General features: G+C 47.0%; 1 protein-coding gene and 1 long non-coding RNA gene across 7 annotated transcripts in view; one reads left to right on the plus strand and one right to left on the minus strand.

The window, feature by feature from the left end:
• SESTD1 (SEC14 and spectrin domain containing 1) overlaps positions 1-22,953 on the minus strand; it is a 91,447-nt gene extending 68,494 nt beyond the window's left edge. The window contains exon 1 of one of the 5 annotated variants that reach the window (XM_084798505.1): positions 22,856-22,953. The gene's annotated coding sequence lies outside the window, so the exon portion shown is untranslated. Of the gene's footprint in view, positions 1-20,576; positions 20,705-20,997; positions 21,294-22,193; positions 22,216-22,438; positions 22,676-22,855 lie in introns of those variants that run through there. The other 4 variants (XM_084798507.1, XM_084798506.1, XM_084798503.1 and 1 more) reach the window with 4 other exon arrangements.
• Positions 2,083-11,544, plus strand: LOC311607005. Of its 2 annotated transcripts, none has more exons than XR_014782495.1 (3): positions 2,083-3,146; positions 3,447-3,605; positions 11,440-11,544. It is a non-coding gene; the product is annotated as an uncharacterized lncRNA (long non-coding RNA). The 2 variants fall into 2 exon arrangements; XR_014782496.1 differs by lacking the exon at positions 11,440-11,544 and adding an exon at positions 7,213-8,730.
• Positions 22,954-23,156: the final 203 nt, after the last annotated feature.

Consider the following 23,156-nt stretch of genomic DNA (forward strand, 5'->3'; position numbering starts at 1 on the left):
TGGACACTGCACCCATGTGATGCACAGACACACACGCAGGCCAAACGCCTATACACATGATGTGCACACTGCACCCATGTGATGCACAGACACACATGCAGGCCAAACACCTATACACATGATGTAGATACTGCACCCATGTGATACACAGACACACAGGCAGGCCAAACGCCTATACACATGATGTGGACACTATACTCATGTGATATACAGACACACATGCAGGCTAAACACCTATACACATGATGTGGACACTGCACCCATGTGATGCACTGACACGCATGCAGGCGAAACACCTATACACATGATGTGGACACTATACTCATGTGATATACAGACACACATGCAGGCTAAACACCTATACACATGATGTGGACACTATACCCATGTGATGTACAGACATACACACAGGCCAAATGCCTACACACATGAAATAAAAATAAACATACAGATATCCAGTAAGTACTGTGCAGTAGGGAAAACCTAAGTATGTTTAGTAAATTAAAGGAAAGGTGGTACATATTCAACAAGGATGAGCATGTGAGAACTTCTGAGATGGAAATCCAAATAGAAACAGCAGTCGCAGCTGGAATTCCTGCTGACTGATGTAACCACACGGAAGCGGGCGTCACTAAGCCAAGCAACTCTGGAAATCGTTTTCAGTACCTAGTCTCAGGCTCTAAGCACCAGAACCTCAGGGCCACACTGAGTTCCAATACATGGGCTCAGCTCTCTCTAGCAACTCTAAATCACCTGCTGTGTGTTCTCACAGACAGAGGGGGAGCTGCAAAGATGGAGGAGACTATGGGATCCCTGGTGATGGCTGCATAAAGAAAAACAAATACAGTTTCGATGCACAGAGGTAGACTGAGGGAGCAGGGGCGCCCCAGGCCTGTGCACTGAGAGTACAGATAGTTGTTTTATGTTCCAACTTGACCCAGCAACTGAGCACCACGTGCTTGATTAAACATTACTCTGGGTTTCTGGATGGGTATTTTGGGATAACATTAACAATTAATTTGTACAGAAAATGAGTTTGCTTCCCATGATGAGTAGGCCTCATGTAATCAGTTGAAATCGTGAATATTAATAGGAAAAAAATAAAAACCTAAACCCAGTTAAGAGGCATCAGCAGACAGACAGCCTTCGGACTTGCTCTGCGAGGTCAGCCCTTCCTGCCTGGTCACCACTGTAGTGCATCGGCTCACCCTGAGGGCTGGCCCACACTCATCTTCACAAACACACAGACACAAATGATGAACCCGACCCGGCCATGGGTACAAACAAAGGCATACATCTCTCCTAAGGGCTCGGCTGCTCTGGAGAACCCTGGCTAATATAAGGGCCCAAAAGCAATTCTCTTTCAGTTACAATAACCCAAGTGGCCACATCCTGATTTCTAAAGAGCATTCCAAGTAAAAGGAATTAGGGTTCCTTGAAACCAGCAGGCTCCACAGGTGGATACGTGTGGATGACTGAGGCATCCCTGCCAGAACGTAAATGCTACAAGATTTATGAGCCCTTGTCAAAAGGACATCGAACAATCCAGGTAAGAATCGTGGCTGTGTATGTTCAAGCTTCTAAATAAAAATATGAAAACTGAGATATTTGCAGACTCAACATGTCACCCCACAATGCAGACACTGAAGGGACAGTCAGTCACCTGACACTGGGGAACCTGGCAGGCTTCACCAGAGCCAAGTGATAAGTGCACATGACATTAACAGAACAATACAACAGCACAGGCCTCCTGATAAGATATGGGGAAATCAGCCAAAAAGCAACCCAAATCAGGCCATGAAAGCATCCCACCTACCTCAGTAGTGGGGTATGCTAAAAGTCAGCTGGTGAGTAGTCTTCCAGAATGCCAGTGAAACAAAGACTAAGAGAGTCTCCTGATCTAAAAAGGAAGACATGCTGAACAAAACACAGTGCCAAGAAAATGGTTTTTTCCCTGACCAAAAGAACATAATGAACTCAGCAAAACTTGAACAAAATTTTTACATTATCTGTAATAATTCCCTGACGTTTATCGTACTATAATTATATAAGAAAATACTCATATTTTTTGAAAGGCACATACTAAAATATTTAGGAGTAAAGGAATACAACGTATACAATTTGCTTCCAAATGGCTCAGGGAGAAATAGTATTTCTCTATTGCTTTCTGAAGAGTAACTGTGATGCTGGGTATGGTGGCACATGCCCGTGACGCCACCACTCGGGAGGTAGAGGCTTTGGCTCACAACAGGATCCTGTTTGGAAGCACCAAGTCTGGGGGCTAGGAGGTGGCTCCTGGCCAGCCTGCATGAGGTCCTGCGTTCAGATCTCCACAGCTGTCAAGTTAAGGAACCGAAGTGACAAGTGACGCAGTACCTCCAGGTTCCCAACCCTACTTCTGTTTGGGTCCTACAACTTCCTCTCAGATAGACTCTCCACAGTTGGGACACATTCCTCATGGGGTGAGGCTTAGCCCTACAGCGTCACCGGGCAATTTTTCAGTCATTAAAAAAATACAAATAAATAGAAAGCTGGGCTCATGGCACGCACCTGTAACCCCAGCACTGAGGAGGAAGAGATGAGGAACCCTGAGCTTGCTGTCCATCCAGTCTAGCTCAGTCAGTGAACTCCAGGTTCAGTGAGAGAACCTGTCTCCAAACTAAGGTGGAGAGTGACTGAGGAAGACGCCCAGCGTTGACATCTGGGACACGCAAATTAAAACTACTTTGAGATTCTTTCTCACTCTTGTCAGAATGGTTTTCCTAAAGAACACAAATGACAAGGAACGGCGCTGAGGATGTGGCCAAAAGGTGCCTTCAGCCACCGCTGGGGGGAGTGTCCACTGCAGTGGCCACTGTGGAAATCAGTCTGGAGGTTTCTACACAACTAAAAATAGAATTACTAAATGAGCCCATGATAGCACCCCTGGGCATGCTCGCAGGGCTCTATACCCTTTCACAGCGACACCTGCACATCTACGTTCATTGCTGTTCTATGTACAAGAGTAAGGGCAGCGAATCGGCTGAGACATCCATCAACATAAATAATGAGAATGTGACACAGACACGCAATGAAATCTTATTTGGCTATAATGAAAAAAGAAATCTGCAGGAACATGGGCAGAACTGGAAAATATATTACATAAGGTGAGCCATGCTGCATTCTCTCTCTCCTATATAAACCCTAGCTTCTGGTGTGTATGTGTACATGTGTGTTTAAGTGGGAATGTGTGTGCAAGTGGTTGTTGGTGTGAGTAGAGGTCAGGAAACTGAGAAATGGCTCCACGGAAAGTAGAAAAGGGAGCTTTGAGGGAGCGTTGTGGAGAAGGTAACAGAAAACGCGTGGTACAAAAGGAGAAAGGAGACCTCTGGGGGAGGAAAAGCACAAGTGGAGAGTGAGGACCAGGGGGATGGGAGAGGAGGCGGAGTACTAACAAAAATTATCAGGAACCCTGTTACTTTGTATGCTAATGAAGAAGAGAAAGACGACCAAGAGATTCAGTTCAACGGCAGAGCACTCACCCAGCATGTGCACAGCCCTGAGTTTGAGACCCAGCAGAGAAAAAATTAAATGCAGACATGGAGCTGATATTAGGGGACCATAAGGTAAAGACTATATATATATATGGGAATTATTCAGATTCTTTTTGTTACTGTTCTGTAAACCTTAAATGATTTCAAGATGACGTCCATTTCAGTAGAGCTACAATGTGCAGGAGATTTTCCACATCAGTCAATGGCAAGCAAGCACGCACATGCACACACACTTTCACACTCACCATAAACCTAACGGAAAAGTCCATGCTATTGTTTTCCCATGCCCCACACACAATCAAGGCTGCACAGTCTGCGTCTCTCCCCTTCTCAGGCACCACTGCCTCCTGACTGAACAGTCAATTCATACATCTGCAAAACATGTCTGTCTCCTTACCTCTCCCCTAGTGGGGAGTGGTCAAACCCCCCACTGGACTGTCACAAGGCAGTCCTGCAGGATGGTGGCCCTGCCTCTTCAGCTCTGTGCCTCTCACCAGCAACACAGAGATCACACCTCTGCATTTATGCCCCGGGCTCTACAGCCGTCCTGCTCCGGTACTTTCTTCTATGTGCCCAGAGAGGAATCCCTACCTGGCTTTAAAGCCTTCCTTACTTTGCCTTGGCTGCACAGAATTCCTGATAGTGTAAGGATGGTGGCCTCAGCTATCGCAAGCTCACTGAGAGAACAGCTCACACCACAACCACTGGTTGAGTAACGCAGAATGTTACAAAGTCGTCCAACAGTTTTAACCAATATGAATAGTAGTGCATATCATATATGCTGCTGATAGCACACAGTAAAGAATAAAGACATTAAAAAGTCCCCATAATGTTTTTACTGAAAAATGAAGAAAGCTAAGAAAATGTTTTTAAAACTGTAAGTTGAATACACATCTTCCCAGGGAAACGGCACGCACTGCTGCTAAGTAGTGTGGGACAGAGCAAGTCCTACACTTAACTTTTCATCTGATTCAATGTTCACGTTTTAATTTCTATAGTTTTATAGCTTAAGACACCATCTTGGAGCTTCTACTCCTGTGAAAGCTATTGGGTCATACTCCATCACTGAAGGAAGTCAGGGCAGAAACTCAAAGCAGGAACCAGGAGACAGGAGTTAAGGCAGAGGCCATGGGGGGTGCTGCTGACTGGCTTGCTGAGGCAGAGGCCATGGGGGGTGCTGCTGACTGGCTTGCTCCTTGTGGCTTGCTTAGCATGCTTTATTATAGAACCCAGGACCACCAGCCTAGGGACAGCTTCACCCCAAACTGTCTGGGCCCTCCCACATCAATTACTAATTAAGAAAATGTACCATAGGCTTGCCCGTGGGCCAGTCTGGTAGGGGTACTTCTCAATTGAAGTTCTCTCTTCCCAAATGATTCTAGCTGATGTGAAGTTGATGTAAAAACTAGCCAGGACAGACACTGCTGTTCACAGGCTTTCAAACATGAACTGCGGTGGAAATCAGTACTTTAAGTAAGTAACACAAAATGAAGTCAGTGCTACTTTATATTTAAGGATAATAGCCACCTTTGTGTCAGAGTGCTTTAAAAGATGTAACTCCTGACTTTAAATTCAATTCTATTAAAATCCTAATCAGTCCTGAATCTTGCTGTCTTGGTTCTAAAACCAAACCCATTACGTATAATCTTGTATCAGAGAGGAAGTTAAGGGAAGCATTATCAATGTTAGCTGCCCTTCTTCCCGCTGTATAGAGTACCAGAGAAGCTGGAATCATCCGTCTTAAAGCAGATATTCTGAATTTATTAGTGATACAACCATCCAAGTTAAACTTCTCTAGGAAAAAAAAATCCTCCAACACTTAAATGTGTTAAACACTGAGTACAGAAATCAGCAGTGCCCTGGGAGGTGTCATCCCCCTGCCGTCTCTCAGACTCGCTGATGACTCCTTTGCTCGGATTCTTTTGTGACTCGCAGGACTCACCTTTGCCCGCCACCTTGTCCCTCCTATGTGTTCCTATCAGGGCCAACACGGACATTTCACATCCACTAAACGTCTTTGCTCCAGCAGGGCAGGGACCAAACCAATTTCACTTATCATTGTGTCAGCCTCTCCCCCACGAGACCTGAGCATTTACAACATACACGGAGCACAATGTGTCTAAGACAAATAGCCGAAGTACTTTGAGGAGGTTTCCTTTACCACGTTTATCTGTTTGAGGGGAGGAAGAAGGTGCGGGCCACAGTGGGGAAGTCCATGGACAAGCGGTGGGAGTCAGCTCTCCTTCTACGGTATAGGTCTCACAAGTGGCACATGGTCCCAGGCTTACCTGCCGCACCATCTCCCACTCCCTAGAGAATTTGGCTAGATTTCATACGACTTTGCTTTCTGTAGCAATGATTAAAGTGTTTCTATTCTACATGAGGTACAGAGAAGTAGACTGCATATGGTTAACACAGCAGCAGGCCTACTTCCAGTACCATGAAACTTCAGCCCCTCCGTCAGTGTTTGGAAGTAGACACCACATCCCAAGACAAGAGTCCAAGATGCTGGATGTAAGAAGTGTACGGCAGAGGTTAGAGGTGAAGGGCAGAGCTGTACAGAGGGATGGAATCACACCACCCAACAGATCCACTTAAGAGGTTTAATAGGGAGATACGAGACTGTCTCTGGAAACATACACAGAGAGAGGGAGGGGGGAGAGAGAGAGAGAGAGAGAGAGAGAGAGAGAGAGAGAGAGAGAGAGAGAGAGGGAGGGAGAGAGAAGTAGTAAAAGGTAGAGAGGAGAGGTAGAAAGGTAGAGAGATAGAGAGAAAAGTAGAGAGAGTCAGCCACCTGGAGGGTGTCTTTTATATGGCCCAGGGCAGGACCACGCCCCCCGTGGCAGGTAAGCAGTGACATCACAGGTAGGCAGATTGACGCTGAATCCTAACACTGGCTAACTTACTCCCGCCACAAAGATGGAGATCCAATCATGGCACAGAAATCTTGAAATGATACTGTAAATGCTTTGTAATTATACCACTTAAAACATAGAAAGTGGGGAAACAGCTGGAGAGATGGCTCAGCGGTTAAGAGTGCTGACTGCTTTCCCAGAGGTCCTGAGTTCAATTCCCAGCAGCCACATGGTGATTCACAACCATCTATAATGAGATCTAATGTGCACTGTATACATAATAAATAAATAAATCTTTTTTAAAAAACATAGAAAGGGGTTAGAGTCCATAAAAAACACACACACACACACACACACGCACGCGCACGCACACACACACACACACACACACACACACACACACACACAGAAACTGACTGAGAAGTGGGCAGTGATCCATGCAGTAGTGTCTCCCATTAGTCCCCAAGCCTCCCTCAGAGAGTGAGCGCCCTGATGGCAAGCCTCCCTCCCCACGCCCAGCCAAGGCTTCTGAAAGAAACTAGAAGCCTAACGCTTGGGGAATGACTGGTTAGAGACAAGGGAGCATCATTTTATAGCCCTGTCTGCGCCTGTCTTACAGAGTTCACACACACAGAGTGAGCTAAATGCGCCTCCCCAAAACAGAGAACCGGAACAGTGAACCTCATCCTCGGAGGAAAGGCGCTGGCAGGCACAGGGGTTAATTGAATTCTTATCTGACCTCCTATTTTTATCTCCGCGTTCTCTATTAACTGGCCTCTTTTCTCCTTTCCCTTTCTTCCTCTGACCTGCCCTTCTTTCCTTAGGCAGAACTGCTTTTCCTACTAGAAGCCAAAGCCACCTGCCTGCAGTTCTGTCACAAGATCCCGCAGAGTGCCACGCTCACTGACCATTACCGATGTCTAACCGTCACTTCCTTGTCTGCAACTAGTGGAGATTCTTGGACTCTTAGTAGCTATTGTTTGGGCCAAAAAAGAAATTCTAAATCAGATTAACATTACCTTGGGGTTGGGCCTGGTGTCACTTGAGAGGCAGAGACAGGATAAGGCCTCTGGGCCACAGAGTGAGGTGGAAGTTAGTCTAAGCCACATGAGAAAAGGACTTAAAAAAATAAAAATAAAAATAGAGGACTGTGAATCTCAACTGCACGTGGTGATGTGCCCCATAATCTAAGCAACCAGGAAGGTAAAGGAGGAAGAACACAAGTCGACTAGCCTGGGCTAACAGCAAGTTCCAAGACAGCATGGGCTATAGGATAAGCCTTGTCTCAAAATAAATAGAAAACAAGGAAAAGAACAGTTGACTTCATTTAAATTATATGTACAGAGATGTTATAGTCTCTTGAGTGTTCCTAAAAGGACCCTGTTGAAAACTCGATAGAAATAGTCTTTCCTCCGGTTGGCTGTTCTGCCGGGAGATCAGTCAGAGCACAGCAAAGGCTCAGAGAGGGACACAAAGCTTCCGTGTCTCACCACACTGGTAAGTGGTGACCGTGGGCTGAGAAGTTCCATGCTCTGAGGCCGAGCACTGGCAGGATCTGGAGAGACCTAAGAGACAAGGCTCCAGGCACGTCAGGAAGGGAATCTCTAGACTGGGATTACTGAGGTGGATAACACACGCTTAACTGTGGGCATCACCATTCCATGGGCTGGGGGCCAGACCTGAATGAAAAGACATGAGCTTTGCTCCAGCCTTCACCTCTCTGCTTCCTGAAGGCAGATGCAATCTAACAAGACAGGAAAAGAACACAAAGCAAACTAGCAAAAACACAGATGTAAGCCCTAACACAGCGAATGCATTAAGTATAATAATCCAAATACACTGTGAAAGGCAACAAAGGAGTGGTTCAATAAATATGACCGGGCTACAAGCTGCCTACAACAAATGTAAAAACCTACTTATGGCACTGGGGATTGAACTCAGGACCCCACGCGCACGAGGCAATCACTCTACCACTGACCTATAGGTAAGCCTCATTTCTTTCTTCTTTTTAGCTTGACAGAAGATCTAAGCTGGCCCTAAACCTACCCTGTAGCTCAGGCACAACTCAAACCTCAACCTCCTGAACAAATAAGATTATAACACATACCACCTACCCCCAACTTAAGCTTAGCACAGAATAACTACAGAGACATGCTGGAAGTAAAAGATTTTTTTTTTAATGATAAAGCATTAAATAGTAACCAAAGGAAATCAGGATGGCCTCTATATGTATAAAGCTGACTTCGGAGCAAAGAAACTGTCAGAGAAGAACATTACGTAAGGAGTGCTAACCCACGAAATACAGCCCACCTAAACTGTGTCCAACAACCAGCAAAGCTGGAAAACACAGGGCAAAACAGAACTGAACAGGTAACCAACAGCTACAGCTGGAGACTCAGCAGGCAGCCTCCCTTGCTCTCCCCTCCCCCCCCCCCTTCCTCCACCTCTTTCCTTCTCCTCTCTCTCCCATCCCACCTCCCCCATCTCTGGTACCCTGCCCTAGCTCCTCAAAAGTTCTTCAGACAGAAAGTCAGCAATAGAGAACCCAACAGTTCCAGATCAACCCACAATCCCTATGCTGTATCAGACTGCAGAAGAGCCCGCCTTCCTTTCAGAAAGTCCAGGGACCACACCCCAGGATGACCCCAGGCAAGCCTCAGTAAACTTCAGACAACTAAAGCCAGACTGAATGTTTTCTCTGATCACAATGTAACCAAGCCAGAAATCAGTAGCAAAGATGAAAGGGAAATAAAATTTCAACCATTTCAAAACTAAGAAGCAGTTTCTAAACAACCCCCAGGAAGACAGTGCCCAAAGGAAAGGGATAAAGGTAAAATTCACTGGAAAACCTGCATGGCGGCAGTAGGCCTTGATTCAACTATGAACTTACTATGATGTAAGAATTGTGCTCCCACTATTAACCAATCTCCTTGGGCACGTATCTCTTTGCTGGTTAAGTAGGCACTCTTTATAACTGAATGGGATAAAGCACATTGTTTGTTTGTTTGTTTTTAAGTTTAGTCCTGGTGCTGGGGTGCAGTTAGGTGGCAGAACACATATTTGCATATACAAGGTCCTGAGTTCAATCCTCAGCACTGCCATTTCAGTTCTGCTATTACTTGGAAACATGGGTGGGTGTGTCACCAAGGCTGCCCTCCAGCCTGAGCTCCGTGTGCTCAAATGCCACCAAAGCAACTTAAGTGCAAGACATGAGTCTGCACAAGAGACATGAGTGCCTGTGTCCCTTCAAAAGTCCTAACCCTCAGCGTGATGTCTGAGGTGACTAGGTCACGAGGACAGGACCAGCACCCTCCTGAGGGAGATGTCCAAATCCTATGATGGCGCTGACCTCCACGCTCCCAGCCACAGCCATGCAGGAAGCAAAGGCAGAAGGCCTCCAAGTTCAAGGCCTACTAGGGCCGCAAAGCAAGCTCAAGGCCAGCCTGGGCAACTTACTGACACTATCTCAGAAGTGCTTTAAAACACAAAGGTGGCCAGGGGTACAGCTCAGAGGGAGAGCACCTGGCCCTGCATGTGTGAGCCCTGGAGTTCAATGCGCAGTGCCACAAGAGCGAGCCCAAAAAGCCCCTTCCTGACCTCCTCCAGGCGAGGCCACAAGAACCCCAGCTGTAAATCACAGCAGACAGCAAACGACACTGCTTTATCGCGGACTTTCCTACCTTTAGAAGTATCAGAAGTAAGCCCACATCGCTTACAACACCCCCAGAGCACAGCCTGAACAAACAAATGCAGATGTAAATTGTAAACGTTTCTCTCCTACCAACATTATTTTTTCTAAAATATCTGATCTCAAGGAAGTATTAGGGGAAAAAAACAAGTATCTGCCTAGATGACTCACACTGAGATATGAGTAACGGCTGGGCTGGAACAGTCCCAAGGGACAGAAGCCATCTCACCCAAAGGGCACCGTAACAGAAACTGCGCATGCAGGACAGAATCCGGCACTCTCAGCCACTCAACTCAGCGGCCCAGGGCCTACCACATCCAGGACCTAGCCTGGCAGCTCTTGAGTATTTAGAATGTAAGTGGGATACAAATCCTGAATCACAAAGCAGCTACAGACCCTGATCGTGAAGGGGCTTTGCCACCCTTCCCACAGGGAGGAGACACTGTGCACAGTCTCTGGGTAATGACAAGACAAGCCCCAAAACCACATCTGTAAAACCTGCACCTGTCTTCTCAGCCGCCATGATACTCACTCCTGTCTCCTAAGTGCTCCAGGGCATCTGGGTAGACGGCATCTCCAGGCCCCAGGAGGCTGTCCTCTCAGATTAAGACCAAAAGACTTAAGGAGGACTGAACTGTATTTTAAGGCAACAAAGAGAAATTCTGGCTTTTGGCTCATCTGGGTCTGATGGAGGAAATGGGTCTGCTTCTATGCAGCTGAGGCCCTAGGCTTCAGAAGAGAGTCAGATTCCATTCAAATGTTCACTCTTCCCTCCTGGCTTAGCATCCCTTTCCTCTCCTCAGCATGGCGGCCATGCTTGTATCTGCCTCATCATCTCTAAGTGCCAATCTTGTGTTCTAGAGTGCTGGAGCGTCTGTGCTGTGAGGACTAAGCAGGAGGCACACACAATGGGCTAGGTTTACTTCACAGACTCTCCCAAAACAAGAGGCAAACTCAGGAACAGCCAAGGACTTATGCTAACCCCAGCCCGCTGAGAACCAAGCAGCTTCCCAGCACTCTAACAAACAGCACAAGCGCCTACTTATCAAGAGAAAAGGGTTACCCTGGCTTGGTGTTGGAGGTTGTAGCCCACTAGCGGAGCACTACTACTTGTAGGCACAGTGGGTGAGGTGGCATATTGTAGCAGGCAAGCAAGGTAGAACTGCTCTCTTACCGCCAGGCAGAAAATGAGCGTTCCCCAGACACCTGCAGGACTTGCCTCCAGCAGCCCAAAGAACCCACCACTAAGCCCCAGCGCTTAAGGTTTCCACCTCCGCTCAACACTACCAAGCTGTGGCTCAGCTTCTGAAACACGGACCTTTGATGGACATGTTACATCCAAGCTTTTGTCCAACATGCCCAGGGCTGAAGAAGGCAAAAACAAAGACACCAAAACTACAGCAAGATGGGGAAAGCAGGCTTGGCTGCTGTTTTCAAGCAATGGGAAGAAGGAGAGGAAGGCAATTTAGTGATGGCAAAAGGCAGTTTAGTGATGATGCTACTGAGCAGTAGAAGGTACCAGACACAACTGCTGGCTGGCAAAGGGCCTGTGAACTGGAGAGCACTACGGGGAAGGAGGACTTCCACAAGTCACTGTTACTGCTAATCATGGCTACATATGCAAATAGCTTTCATTTCATGCCCAATTATTATGCAAAATGATAAATCTTCATGTTATAAATTATGTCAGATTGATGTGTTTTGAGCTTTAGTTTATGTAACCACAAACTGTGCTTCCAGCCCTCTCTTGGCAGCTTCCTTCTTGGTCAATTACATAGCTGCACACAGCAGGCCTACTCCCTTAAAACTCTAAGCATCCCAAGTCACCGTGCTTGCCAGCTCAGGAGGTCAGTAATTTGGAATTCGAAGGCGCAGCTGGTCTGCCCTACAACCTCAGTATTTTAGCCTTCCCCAAGTTACTCCCCACCTCAACAGCTTTCTGTCACTTCCCAAATAACAAAGAACAAATGTGTTCTGAACAGGCAAACATCCAAGCCAAAGCTTTTGTTTACTTGTCTGGGATAGGTTCTCACTGTACAGCCCAAGCTAACCTGTGATTCACTTTGCTTCCAGCTTTCCCTGAACTCAGTGGCAATCCTCCTGTTTCAGTCTCCCAAGTGCTAGGATTGTAGCCATGAGCAAATCCTAAACTCTTAAAATACCTCAGTTTGAAAAGGTGCCCAATTTAATTCATAACAAAAGAACTTGTCAACAAATAGACAAATAATTTGGTTCCACAATAAATGCTGTGACACCACTCTTCTCAGATATCCCTGGTCGATATGCAGACTAGTATCTACATGGAGGGAAAGCCAGCAATATCTCCAAAGATCAGAACTGCAAGGACCGAGGATGCTATGATGGCCAATCTTGGTTGTCTACTTGACCCTTTTCTCTAGAGTCAATTAAAACACAAGCCACCTCACAATGCTGCACGGGATTTTCTTAGCCAGATTATATGAAGCACAAAGACCCAGCCTAACTGAGACAGCTCATTCTGGTGGCAGCCCACGGAGAAGGACATGAAAGAAGGGAAGTGCTTTGTGCTACCTGCTTGCCCTCACTCTGGAAGGCAAGTTCATCCATCCTTCCACATATCAGAACCAACTTCCCTGGGATTCTAGCACAGACTGAAGACCAGCAGCTCTCCAGGAACCCTTCGGGCTTTGAGTGCTGGAATGACACTGCTTAGACATCCACTATCATGTACCGCGTACCTAAGAGACAGCCACCGCTAGGCTGCCCAGACCGCATGCTGTAAATCAATCCTAAATGCTTATACTCACTCTATCAGCTCTGCTCCTTTAAAGAACCCTAACACAGAGAGACCTAAAACCTAGTTCCTACAAATATTCCCACATACACCTTCCCTCTCCACTGTCTGTGAAATAACAAAAAAAAAAGGAAGGGGGATTGATTACCGTACTATTCTAATAATCAAAATCGGTAGCTTTTTAATAATCTTATGTACTTATCCAGCATTAGAATCCTGGCAGATGCTCTCCTAAGCATCCCACACATTTTCCACTTAATCCTCCCACAACTCTTATGTGTTGAACGGGGGTGGGGGGGGGAGTAATCCAAGATCACATTGCTGGGGCAGAAATAGGGTTTGGACCCAGATGATCAAGCTCTCAAATTCTACTCTCTTAACCATTATAACTTACTAAATCACCTAAGTGTCTATTACATGGCAAGGTTTACATAAAGTAAGTGGAATGTTTAACTACAGACGTATCAAGATTTGTCAAAGACACACCCATTCCACTGTTGTGATCCTGAGCAAAATATCAGACATGTGCACTCAGGGGTGTTTTACGGACCTGAAACCTCTTAGGGCCGTCCAAAACTACAAGGCCAAGCCAAGAGAAAAGTAGTAATGTAACCTAGTATTCTGGAAGGGATCCTGAACCACAGAAGGGCAGTAAGTGGAAACACAAGTCCAAACAAAGTCTGGACTTCAGTCACCAGTAACACGCCAAGGTTGGTTTGGTTTTGACTAACCTACCATTGTGAGGTAAGGTCAAGGGGAACTGAAACTGCGGGAGATGCAGGAGAGGCACACCTTGTACAATAAATCTAAAATTATTCCAGAACCAGAGGCTGGGGATATGGCTCAGTGCCAAAGCACTTACCCACGCTTACCCACGTGAGGCAAGGCATACACGTTGAGTTTGAGGTCCAGCACCAAACACAGATAATAACACCCTCCCCTTCCTCCCCCTCCTCGCCCCCCCCCCACATTTTTAAAAAGATGATGCTATGGGGGTGGTATACACTTATAGTCTTAGCTGTGAGATAGACTAAGGCAGAAAAATCATTGGGCAACGTGGGCAATGTGGCAAGGCTTGTATCAAAAACAAATATATATATAATATATATACATATATGTAAAGATATTATATATTCCAAGTGCAGTTATTCATACCAACAATCTTAGTCCTTGGGAGGTGGAGGCAGGAGGGTGAGAGTTTAATGTCATCTTCAGCTACACAGAGTTCCAGACAAGCTCTGGCAACAGGAGACCTTGTCTCAAAATAAAACAGTAAAAGAGGGGAGGTGGGAGGAGAGGGGAAGGGAGAAAAAGGGAGGGAGGGAGGGAGGGAGGGAGGGGCGTGTGGTAGGAAGAGGGGAGGAGAGAGGTAAGAAGAGAGAACGGGCAGGCGGGGGAGGAGAACAAAGCTCCTCATGTACTGGCATGAAAAAAAGAAGCCAAGGTTCAGAGTGTGCACACTGTCCCAGAAGACAGTGCGGACATAGATACTGAGGTGTCTTTTATGTCAAAAGGATAAGAAAGCATATATGTATAAAACAAGACACCTCTGGAAGGGCACATGAACCTACTAAGACTGACAGTTTCACAGAGGACAATGTTCAAGGAACGAGAATAAAAGTAAGTTTTCATGTGTCTTCTTGCCTCTTATAAACTGAAATGTATGCATACACTGCCTATTCAGAACCCAATTAGCTTTTATAATGAAAAGGACTTGGGCTAAGATAAATTGTGAAAACAATGTAAAGAGGGAGTGGGAAAGATTCAAAATTCAGAGATCAAAAGAGACCCAGTCTCCTCCACTACCTATCAGGGCTGCCCCCACCACCATCACTTCTCCTTAAATGTACTTGGATCCTAGCTGGGTGCGTCTGCTTGCCTGCCAATCCAGCACCCTGTCAGCGTCTTCCTCAAACTGGCCTCTCTCCCTGAAAAAAAAATCTAAACTTAAAAGCCACCCACCTCATGTGCTTTTTAGCATGCTGTATATGTTATCTACACCAGGGACAGCAAGTACCAACACTCATGCTGTCACCATGACAACCAGCCCTGCTCAGTGATGGCAGCAGCCTTCCCACTAAGTCCAGCTGCTACCACACCACACTGACCTGGGAAAAAGCCTATTCACCATGGCTGACCCTGCTATATGAGCCTGTCTGCCTCCATGTGCTCACCCATGGAGCTCGTGTGTGTGTGTGTGTGTGTGTGTGTGTGTGTGTGTGTGTGTGTATGTATCTATACCACATTCTGCTCTGAAATGGATTAAGGACATAAGAATGTGTTAACTATTAAAAATGTAAATCAAGGAACCAAGGCCGGTACTGAGACAAAGGCTAGAAGTTGTTCAGCATGAGACCTACTGGGCCACCCTGGGATGACTCTCAAACTCAGCTTTGGCTTTTGGAAACCCAGTCCATGAAAAACAGGTCTTGAAGGAGACTTATTATATAAAGCGAGTGAAGTGACCCCCACAGAATAACCGAGAGAAATGATACATCTCTTCAAGAGCGGCATTGTTCTTGTCAGCGTTCCTCAGGAGACTGTTGATAGTTTACCAAGGCCCAACTCAATACATTGATTTTACAAAGAACAGACACAGCTTCGCCACTGTCATTTTATCTGCCATCGTCACTCCTTCCCGCCCAACTAAAGGGTAAGCTCTATGAAGACAACTTCCACCTCTTCCACCCATAGTTCATGTTTGCCATTCTACAAATAAATAAAAAACTTACTCAATGTCAGAAAAAATCCACACGGTGCAACTCAACTCACCCTGGCAAAAGTCCCTCTAACCTAACCACGGCATTGCCCACCCCCATTATGTAGAAGCCGAAGCAGCCAGTTTCCCAATCCTTTTGTGGGATTATTGGGCATCAAGTTCATTTGTGATCTTCCAATACCATTTTTAGTTCGGCAGATCCCCAACTCAAAGCTTGCCAAGGTATCCAATCAATGAAACTGAAAGGGAAGCAAACGCTCCAGCAATCCCTATTAAAGGAAAAACAATGTTGCCATCTTTCAAGAATATAATCAATAGCTCTTTACAAACCAGCTGACAAGAGCAGGCTCCTTTCTAAATGACTCTGCAAGTCCAGAGAAGACGGGAATTCTAATGCAGATTTTCGCAACTTCTTTCCAAGAATCTGCAGTTTCTGCAAATCCTCAACTGGGAGGGACTTGTCCTGCCCCAACATACACAGACACACACCCAGCTGACAGAGGAGCCCTGGCCTCCCTTTAGGACCTCTCTACCCTACACTCTCTACCTGAGCGAACTGAAAATGCAATGAGCACTAAGTGATAAATTATGTACGTAAAACGATCATGAGCAAAACAAAGTATTGAAAAAAAAACAATGACCACTGCTAAGCACAGACATTAGGACACATTAACAACTCTCTATCAGTATTTTATTCATGGAAATCATTAATAAGTAAGTAGTCTCCTTCGACCCTAGATGGGCTTTTTGTACATATCAGGACTTAAGCTTCCAGGACACTGCACATTTAACTTCTGCACTCTACTCCCCCACCCTGAGAGGGGGCAGCTGCAATGAATGAAAAGACTTAGCCAGGACCGGTCAGGTGGGGAAGAGACGGCTTCTTCTGCTCATAAGGATCTGAGCACATAGGTGGCATATCCACGGTTAGCAAGTGTCCTATAGACTACAACTCTGACTTAGGCCTACAGGTCATCTTACTGACCCAAGTGACTGAATGTTGGTCAGAAATTATTTGAAAAAAAAAAAAAGGAAAGAGAAGAGAAGAGAAAGTATTCAAACACCACCTAGAGAGAGGCCTGGCACTACATTAAACCCTGCCTTCCTCACAGCTATCCTATACAGCAGCTAGCGTCATCCCCTTGTGCTGAGAGAAGCTCGCCGTCTGAAATCAAATAGATACAGATAATAGACAACACAGGCTACCCTGCATCTGTGCACTCTTGTTCTTTTCCTCTACTTTCCTGCCCCCAAAGACTCAAGTGTTTGCACAGAACAGCCTGCCAAAATTAAAGCTAGGCAGATAGCCTAGGAGTTTTTGCAAATCTTTCCAACTCAGTGGAAGGCAGCCAAGGCCACCACTCTATCCCCTTAAGTTTGTTCTTGCTAAGCTAAAACATAATCAGAACAGCCACAGTAACAAATTACATCTGAAAAGCACGTGACAGTTTATTACTAGGAAATTCTTAATTTTTTTTCTTCTTTACTTCACTTTGTTTTGTTTGGGGTGGGGGAGGCACCTGCCAATGTGTACGTGTGGAGCCCACAACTTGTGGGAACTGGTTCTCTTCCCCACACTGGGTAGACCTCAGAGATGGAACTCTGGACATGAGGCATCCTGCATCTTCACTCACTGAAAAGTCTTACCAGCCCCTACCCTTCTTTTTTCTTCCCACGAGACAGGGTCTCATGTATGTCAAGTTGCCCTCAAACTCCCTCTGCAGCCAAGGACAGGACTTCTGATCTTTCCTGCCACCTCTCCCTCCCAACTGTGGTATGACAAGCATGTGCCACCACTCCAGGCTTACTTGGTACAGGGGCTTGAACCTGGAGTGTCCCATCTGTCAGGCAAGCAGTCTTACCAGCTAAACTGTACCTCCAGTCTTTTTAATATTTATTAGATGCAGCTACGTGGCTTCCTCATATGTGACCCCACATCTCACTTATTACCATTCCCCGACCCTGTGAACTGTATAAGACAGTGGAATCCTAAGGGAAGAAGAAGGCAACCTATGGCTCACAGCCAGGAGACAGACGTGTAGGACCTGCGCCTTCATTCTCCATGACCCCCACATACACTGACTTAGCTAATCATCTACCTTTGTCAACTCACAAAGTGTAAGAGAAAACAAGTGTGGGAATCTGAGAGCACAAAAAGACCGGGGACAATCAGAAAGGTCATCTCGGGGTGCTCGCTCCCCACAGGTGTCAGGTGATAGCTAACGCAAATTGACAAGACAGGCCTCTGTATCTGCCCCGGAGCTCAGAAACAGGGAAGGTGTGCTGATAATCTCTGAAGGCTCTGTTTAATCTGGGCGCCAAGGTCAGGCAAGGACAAACCGAGAAGGGACCCGTAAACATGATATTCAAGTGAAAAACAGAACGATACACATGCTGATTCCCACCTGTGAAGGATGAAGGCACTTCGTGTTTATGGTGGGTCATGTGAATGTGTACACACACACACAGGTGCACGGACACACGTACAGATGTGAGTGGCTGTAACAGGAGTGACTGTAGGGGAGAAGGGAGGGAAATAGACAGGAAGCGAAGGGAGATACTCAGCTTCTACTCTACACCCTCACTATTCGCTCAGTTTTTATAACTAGCATGTTCTATGTATGCATATATATACACATATATATACATTAAAAGCAGAGCTTAATTATTCATTTCTTACAGCTGCTCCAGTGAGTACAGCAAACATCAATTCTTTTTTCACTCACACCCTTATTCACTCATCCAACAGATACCCAGGTCCAACTACTGCATGTGTGTATTTAACGAGGGAAACAAGCAAGCCAGTCTCCAGGTCCTGTTTGTTTGTTTGTTTGTTTGGGCAAGGGGGCTGAAGACAGGGTTTCTCCGAGTAGCCTTGGTTATCCTGGACTTGCTTTGTAGCCAAGACTGGCCTCTCTAACTCACAAGAGATGTGCCTGCCTCTGCCTCCCCGAGTGCTGGGATTACAGGCATGAGTCACTGTCCCCGGCATCACCAGGTTCTTAAGCAGACCCCTTACTTCCATTAAACGTGATACAGAGAGATAGGAGTCAAATTTCTAATTTTTAATCCATGCTAGATTTTCTAAATCTTAGTCTTTAAAAACATATATATCATTTTTTCCTAATTACTAAATGTACTCATTTATTTGACAAATGCTAGCCCCTGTGTATGTGTCAGGTACCACATTGCATAATGTATTTGCCATGAAGAATAAATACTACATGGTTCCCACATAGCTTCTAAGGAGTTTGCCAAGAGGTACATAAAAGCTGCTCTAAGAACTTCAAAGTGAAACTGCACCCTCCAAAGTAAAATTTAATTCCAGCTTAACCCAAAAAAAAATATAATTAATCTTTGTACAAAATCATTCGATTATTTTAGGCCTGGAGGGAATAAATTAATGGGAAAATAGAAGGCACTGAGTGTACAGGCTGATTGAAGGCGTGCACGCGGGGCTCCAGGATCAGGTAAGCAGGAAGAGCCAGATATGGGCTATAACCATGACTCTCTTTCCCCATCTGACATAAGGAAACCTCGACTTCCCTCGTTAGGATGGGAGGAAACAATTTGTCTTTAGAAGCATAACAAAATCTGGTAACCAAGCAGTATGCTCACACATTTGCTTCCTTATATCTGGTTTAATTTTCTCCTCCAGCTTTGTCATTCATTAACCAAGCAGAATGAAACATCTGCATGCCTCACCAAGCAGAAGAATGCAGGAAGTCAAAAGACCAAAAGTCCACACTCGGACCCTATTGCTAAGTTTAAAAACAAGCAAAACATAGAATCTTTCTGCACCTACCAGCAAACTACATATAATCTACCTTCTAGGACAATTTAGAAATCAAATATGAAAATACCTGTGAAGGCATAAACTATAAACATTTCTCCAAAGGAAATATGCAAATACTAATGGAAACATAAAAAGGTAAAACGCATCACTTGACAGCCATTAGCATTAACAGGCCTCATCAAAAACAAAGAAACAAACAAACATTACCAGTAAAGGAACGGAGAAGGGGGAGGGGCCCTCAGGTAGGGGTGTGGCTCAGCTGGTAAAACGCCTACACGTGTAAGATTCTGAGCATCACCACCAACACTACATCAATAATAACTGAAGAAAGCAGAACCCACGCAGGCTGGTGATGAGGCTGCCAACGCACAGCAGCGATGGGAATCAGTGTAATGGTCCCTCAAAAAGCCATATCCACCATGTGACCGGGAATCCCACACGGGGTTACAGTTCCAAGAGAAGTGAAAATATGTCCACAAAGTATCTGGAAATGAGTATGTACCACAGCATTATACAAAATAGTCAAAGTAAAAATAACCCAAACGAACATCAGTTAAGTCAACAAACTTTGGTATATCCACACGACGGAATATTACTCTGCCCTAAAATGGTACATCCCGCGATGGAGATGAGCACTGACAACGCGCTAAGCCACCCACTAAGGAGCGCACAGTTCATGATTCCGTCTGTGGCATGTCCAGAAAAGGCCAATAAATCCACAACACAAAGTCGTTGTGCTTGCCTAGAACTGGCTGTGGTGTTTACACAATGTTGTGAATGAATAAACAAAAACCACAGGACTGCACACTGTGAGAGTGAACTCTAGGCCTCAAACGAGGCTATACAGAAATCTAGGTTTCTGCTCCCTCTTCCCTTGAAAGCCCCTGCTTTTCGATTCTAACCAGGCTTCTGGTGCTGTCACACAACACTGACCAAAACCATCATGGGGAGCAAAGGGTCTGCCGCACTTTACAAGGCCCAGACCCCCATCGGGGGAGCCAGGGTAGGAACTGAAGGCAGGAGCTGAGGCAGAGGCCATGGAGGAAAGCTGTTTACTGGCTGGCTTGCTTCACTTGCTTTCTTATAATCTAAGCCAAGACCACCAGGCCAGAAACTGCACCAGCCCACCGTGGACTGGGCCCCACCCCGCCAGCATGGACTGGGTCCCTCCCACACCAATCATTAATCAAGAAAACGCCCCCACAGACTTACCTACAGCAGACCAATCTGACAGAGGCAGCGCCTTAACTGAGATTCCCTCTTCCCAAGGTAACTCTAGTTTGAGCAGTTGGCAAAAACTAGCCAGGACTCTAGTCAACGGCCTACTTTCCCCCAAGAGACTGCTCCTGTTTGCTTGCAAGAGCTAAAAAGGCCTTCTGAAGTTAAGATGTTAAACATAAACGGCGTTTTTAATAAAGTGAACCTATTCCAAAGTTAACTGTACAAATCTGCTATCACCCTGTTGCTTAAAACCCAACCTTACTAGTCTGTGTTTGTTCTAAGGGGATCCTTATAGAAGGAGTGAACGCACATGCCTATGCATACACATACATCAAAACGTGATTTTTTTTCTCCCCCTGATTTTTCAGATACATCATGAGTAAGATTGCCCATTTAACATCCCTTTAGGCACCTGCCAATCAACTGCAACCCAGGCCGACCCAGCTTTCTGTCTTCCTTCTATGTTCTGCACTCTGTTTCTTCAGGATTTCTGGGTCCATCACTGCTCTCTTCCATGGACTGCTCCAAGGCCCACTCGGAGCGGTTACAACGCTGGTAAGCTCTAAATACACAGCGGAAGGCCAATTTTTAAGGGTAAGTTTGATCTAGAATGTCTGAATACATATTCTGCAAAAAACGATTTCCTGGAATTTGGGACATAAAAGCAATCAACAGAGATGTGTAAAGGCTTTGTAATCTCTTTGGAGTTTTCCTCGTTGTCGCTGTTTGTCATAGGGTAAAGGCGGCCACCAAGTCCTGGCCACCAAAAAGTATTAGGTATAAAGGCTTCCTGGTTCTAGAACAAAGAAAGTATTTTACTGCCTAGAGCAAAAGGAAAATATTTTCCTTCTATTTAGTATTGTTACACTAAAATAGCAGACCAATGAAATCAGCTAGGTGTGACAAGACCCAAGGTTTGTAAACAAAGATAAATTGTTCTTTATTGTGATTTCTTCCTGAATGGGGGTAAATCCATTCCTTCCCCCGCACCCCTCCCCCCGCCTAAAAAAATTGATCCAACCAAAAGAAAACCACAGGGATTTTCCAACATAGGGGTACCCTGAGTGACAATTATAATGTAAGAGCTTGTTAAACTGATGGCAGGCATGGTGGGTTATGCTGGACACAGACAAGACCTGAAGACAGCTAGGACCTGTCAAACAGCAGCTGTCTAGTTATTCCCAACTTCTCTGGGTGAGGGCCATGTGTGAGAGGATGTCAGAGCGTGGCGAGCCACAGGGCTGTCAGCTTCAGCATGCCCCAGCCTCAGACAGGGTGAATCCCATCATCACCTCCAGAGCTGAGCAGGCTGCGACCATCCCTTCCTTCTAGGGAATACTGGATAACACAGGTCCCTGCACCCTAAGTATCTCAGGCCTCCCTTTTGTGGCCATGTAGGGCTGAAAGGCTGTGAGCCCCCCGCAGGCCCTGGAGGAGCCCAACCCTACCGGCAACCCGGGAGCCCTGGCCCTGCAGCCGGCGTCCCGCACCGGCGGCTCCAGGCGCACACAAAGGAGCGGGCCGGGAGGCAGGGATGCGGGGGCTTGCCCTGGATGCCCGCACGCGGGGAAGGAGGGGGACCCCATGAATCCAGGCTGACATTCAAACCTGTTGCTAGATTCAGGGCCCGGGGACCCCGCTAGGACGCGGGAGCGACCGGTGCGGGCCGAGGCCGAGGCGGCGGGAGCGGGATGGGCCGGCGGGGCTCGCACCTCGGGCGCTTTGTCTGCCGCGGGCGCGGACCGGCCGACGGCGTAGGGAGGGTGGGACAGCCGCGCCCGCCCTCCCGCCCGCGCCACGCGCGTCCCTGTCCCGCGCGGCCTGCGCCCCCTGCTCCGCGCGGCCGCACTCACCTGGCTAGCGCGGGCCGGGCTGGCGGGCGCTGGGGACGACGCGGGGACGCCGGCGCAGCGGGCGGAGAGCTGGGCGAGGCGGGAGGAGAGGCGGGCCGGGGGCGGAGCGGCCCGGGCGGCGGGCCCGCGGCAAATCGCTGCCCGGCCCTCCGTGCGTCAGGCTTGGGGGGCGGCGGCGCGGGTGGCCAGGCCACCTCCCGGCACCCGCGGCCAGGCCCCGTCCGCGCGACCTCGCTTGCGCCCGTGGCGGCGGCGCGGAGACCCCGCCCGGCGCGGAAGGGGGCGGGGCGCCTGGGATTGACGTCCTGTGGTCCCCACCCGTCAGAGCCCGGCCGCGTGGGTGGTGGAAGCCCCCCACCCCCACCCCGGACCCTCCCGGCCGGGGGTCAGGAAGTGTAGCTGGAGAGGCCCCTGTACCTTGTCTGTTCACTTCTGCTTCATCCCCCTTATCTAAAGAGAGCCCACTGTGCTAGGATTCCGGTGGTCCCATGTACACAGGGTTGGATACTGGAGGGGAAAGGGTTTCAGGGATGAAGGGATGGGTGGGATTCCAGACGTTTGTTTGGTTCTGGGGATCTTTCCATTGGATGATCCAAAATTCACAAACGGGGCTTTCTGGTGATGACTACTTCAGTGTCCTCTTTCTTATTTCATTGCACAAGTCACTTTTAGGTCATTTCCTGAATTCAATTCAAAAGAGTCATCCACATAAAACCAC

Source organism: Acomys minous, assembly GCF_964271855.1.
Source record: "Acomys minous genome assembly, chromosome: 10".
Taxonomy (NCBI): Eukaryota; Metazoa; Chordata; class Mammalia; order Rodentia; family Muridae; genus Acomys; species Acomys minous.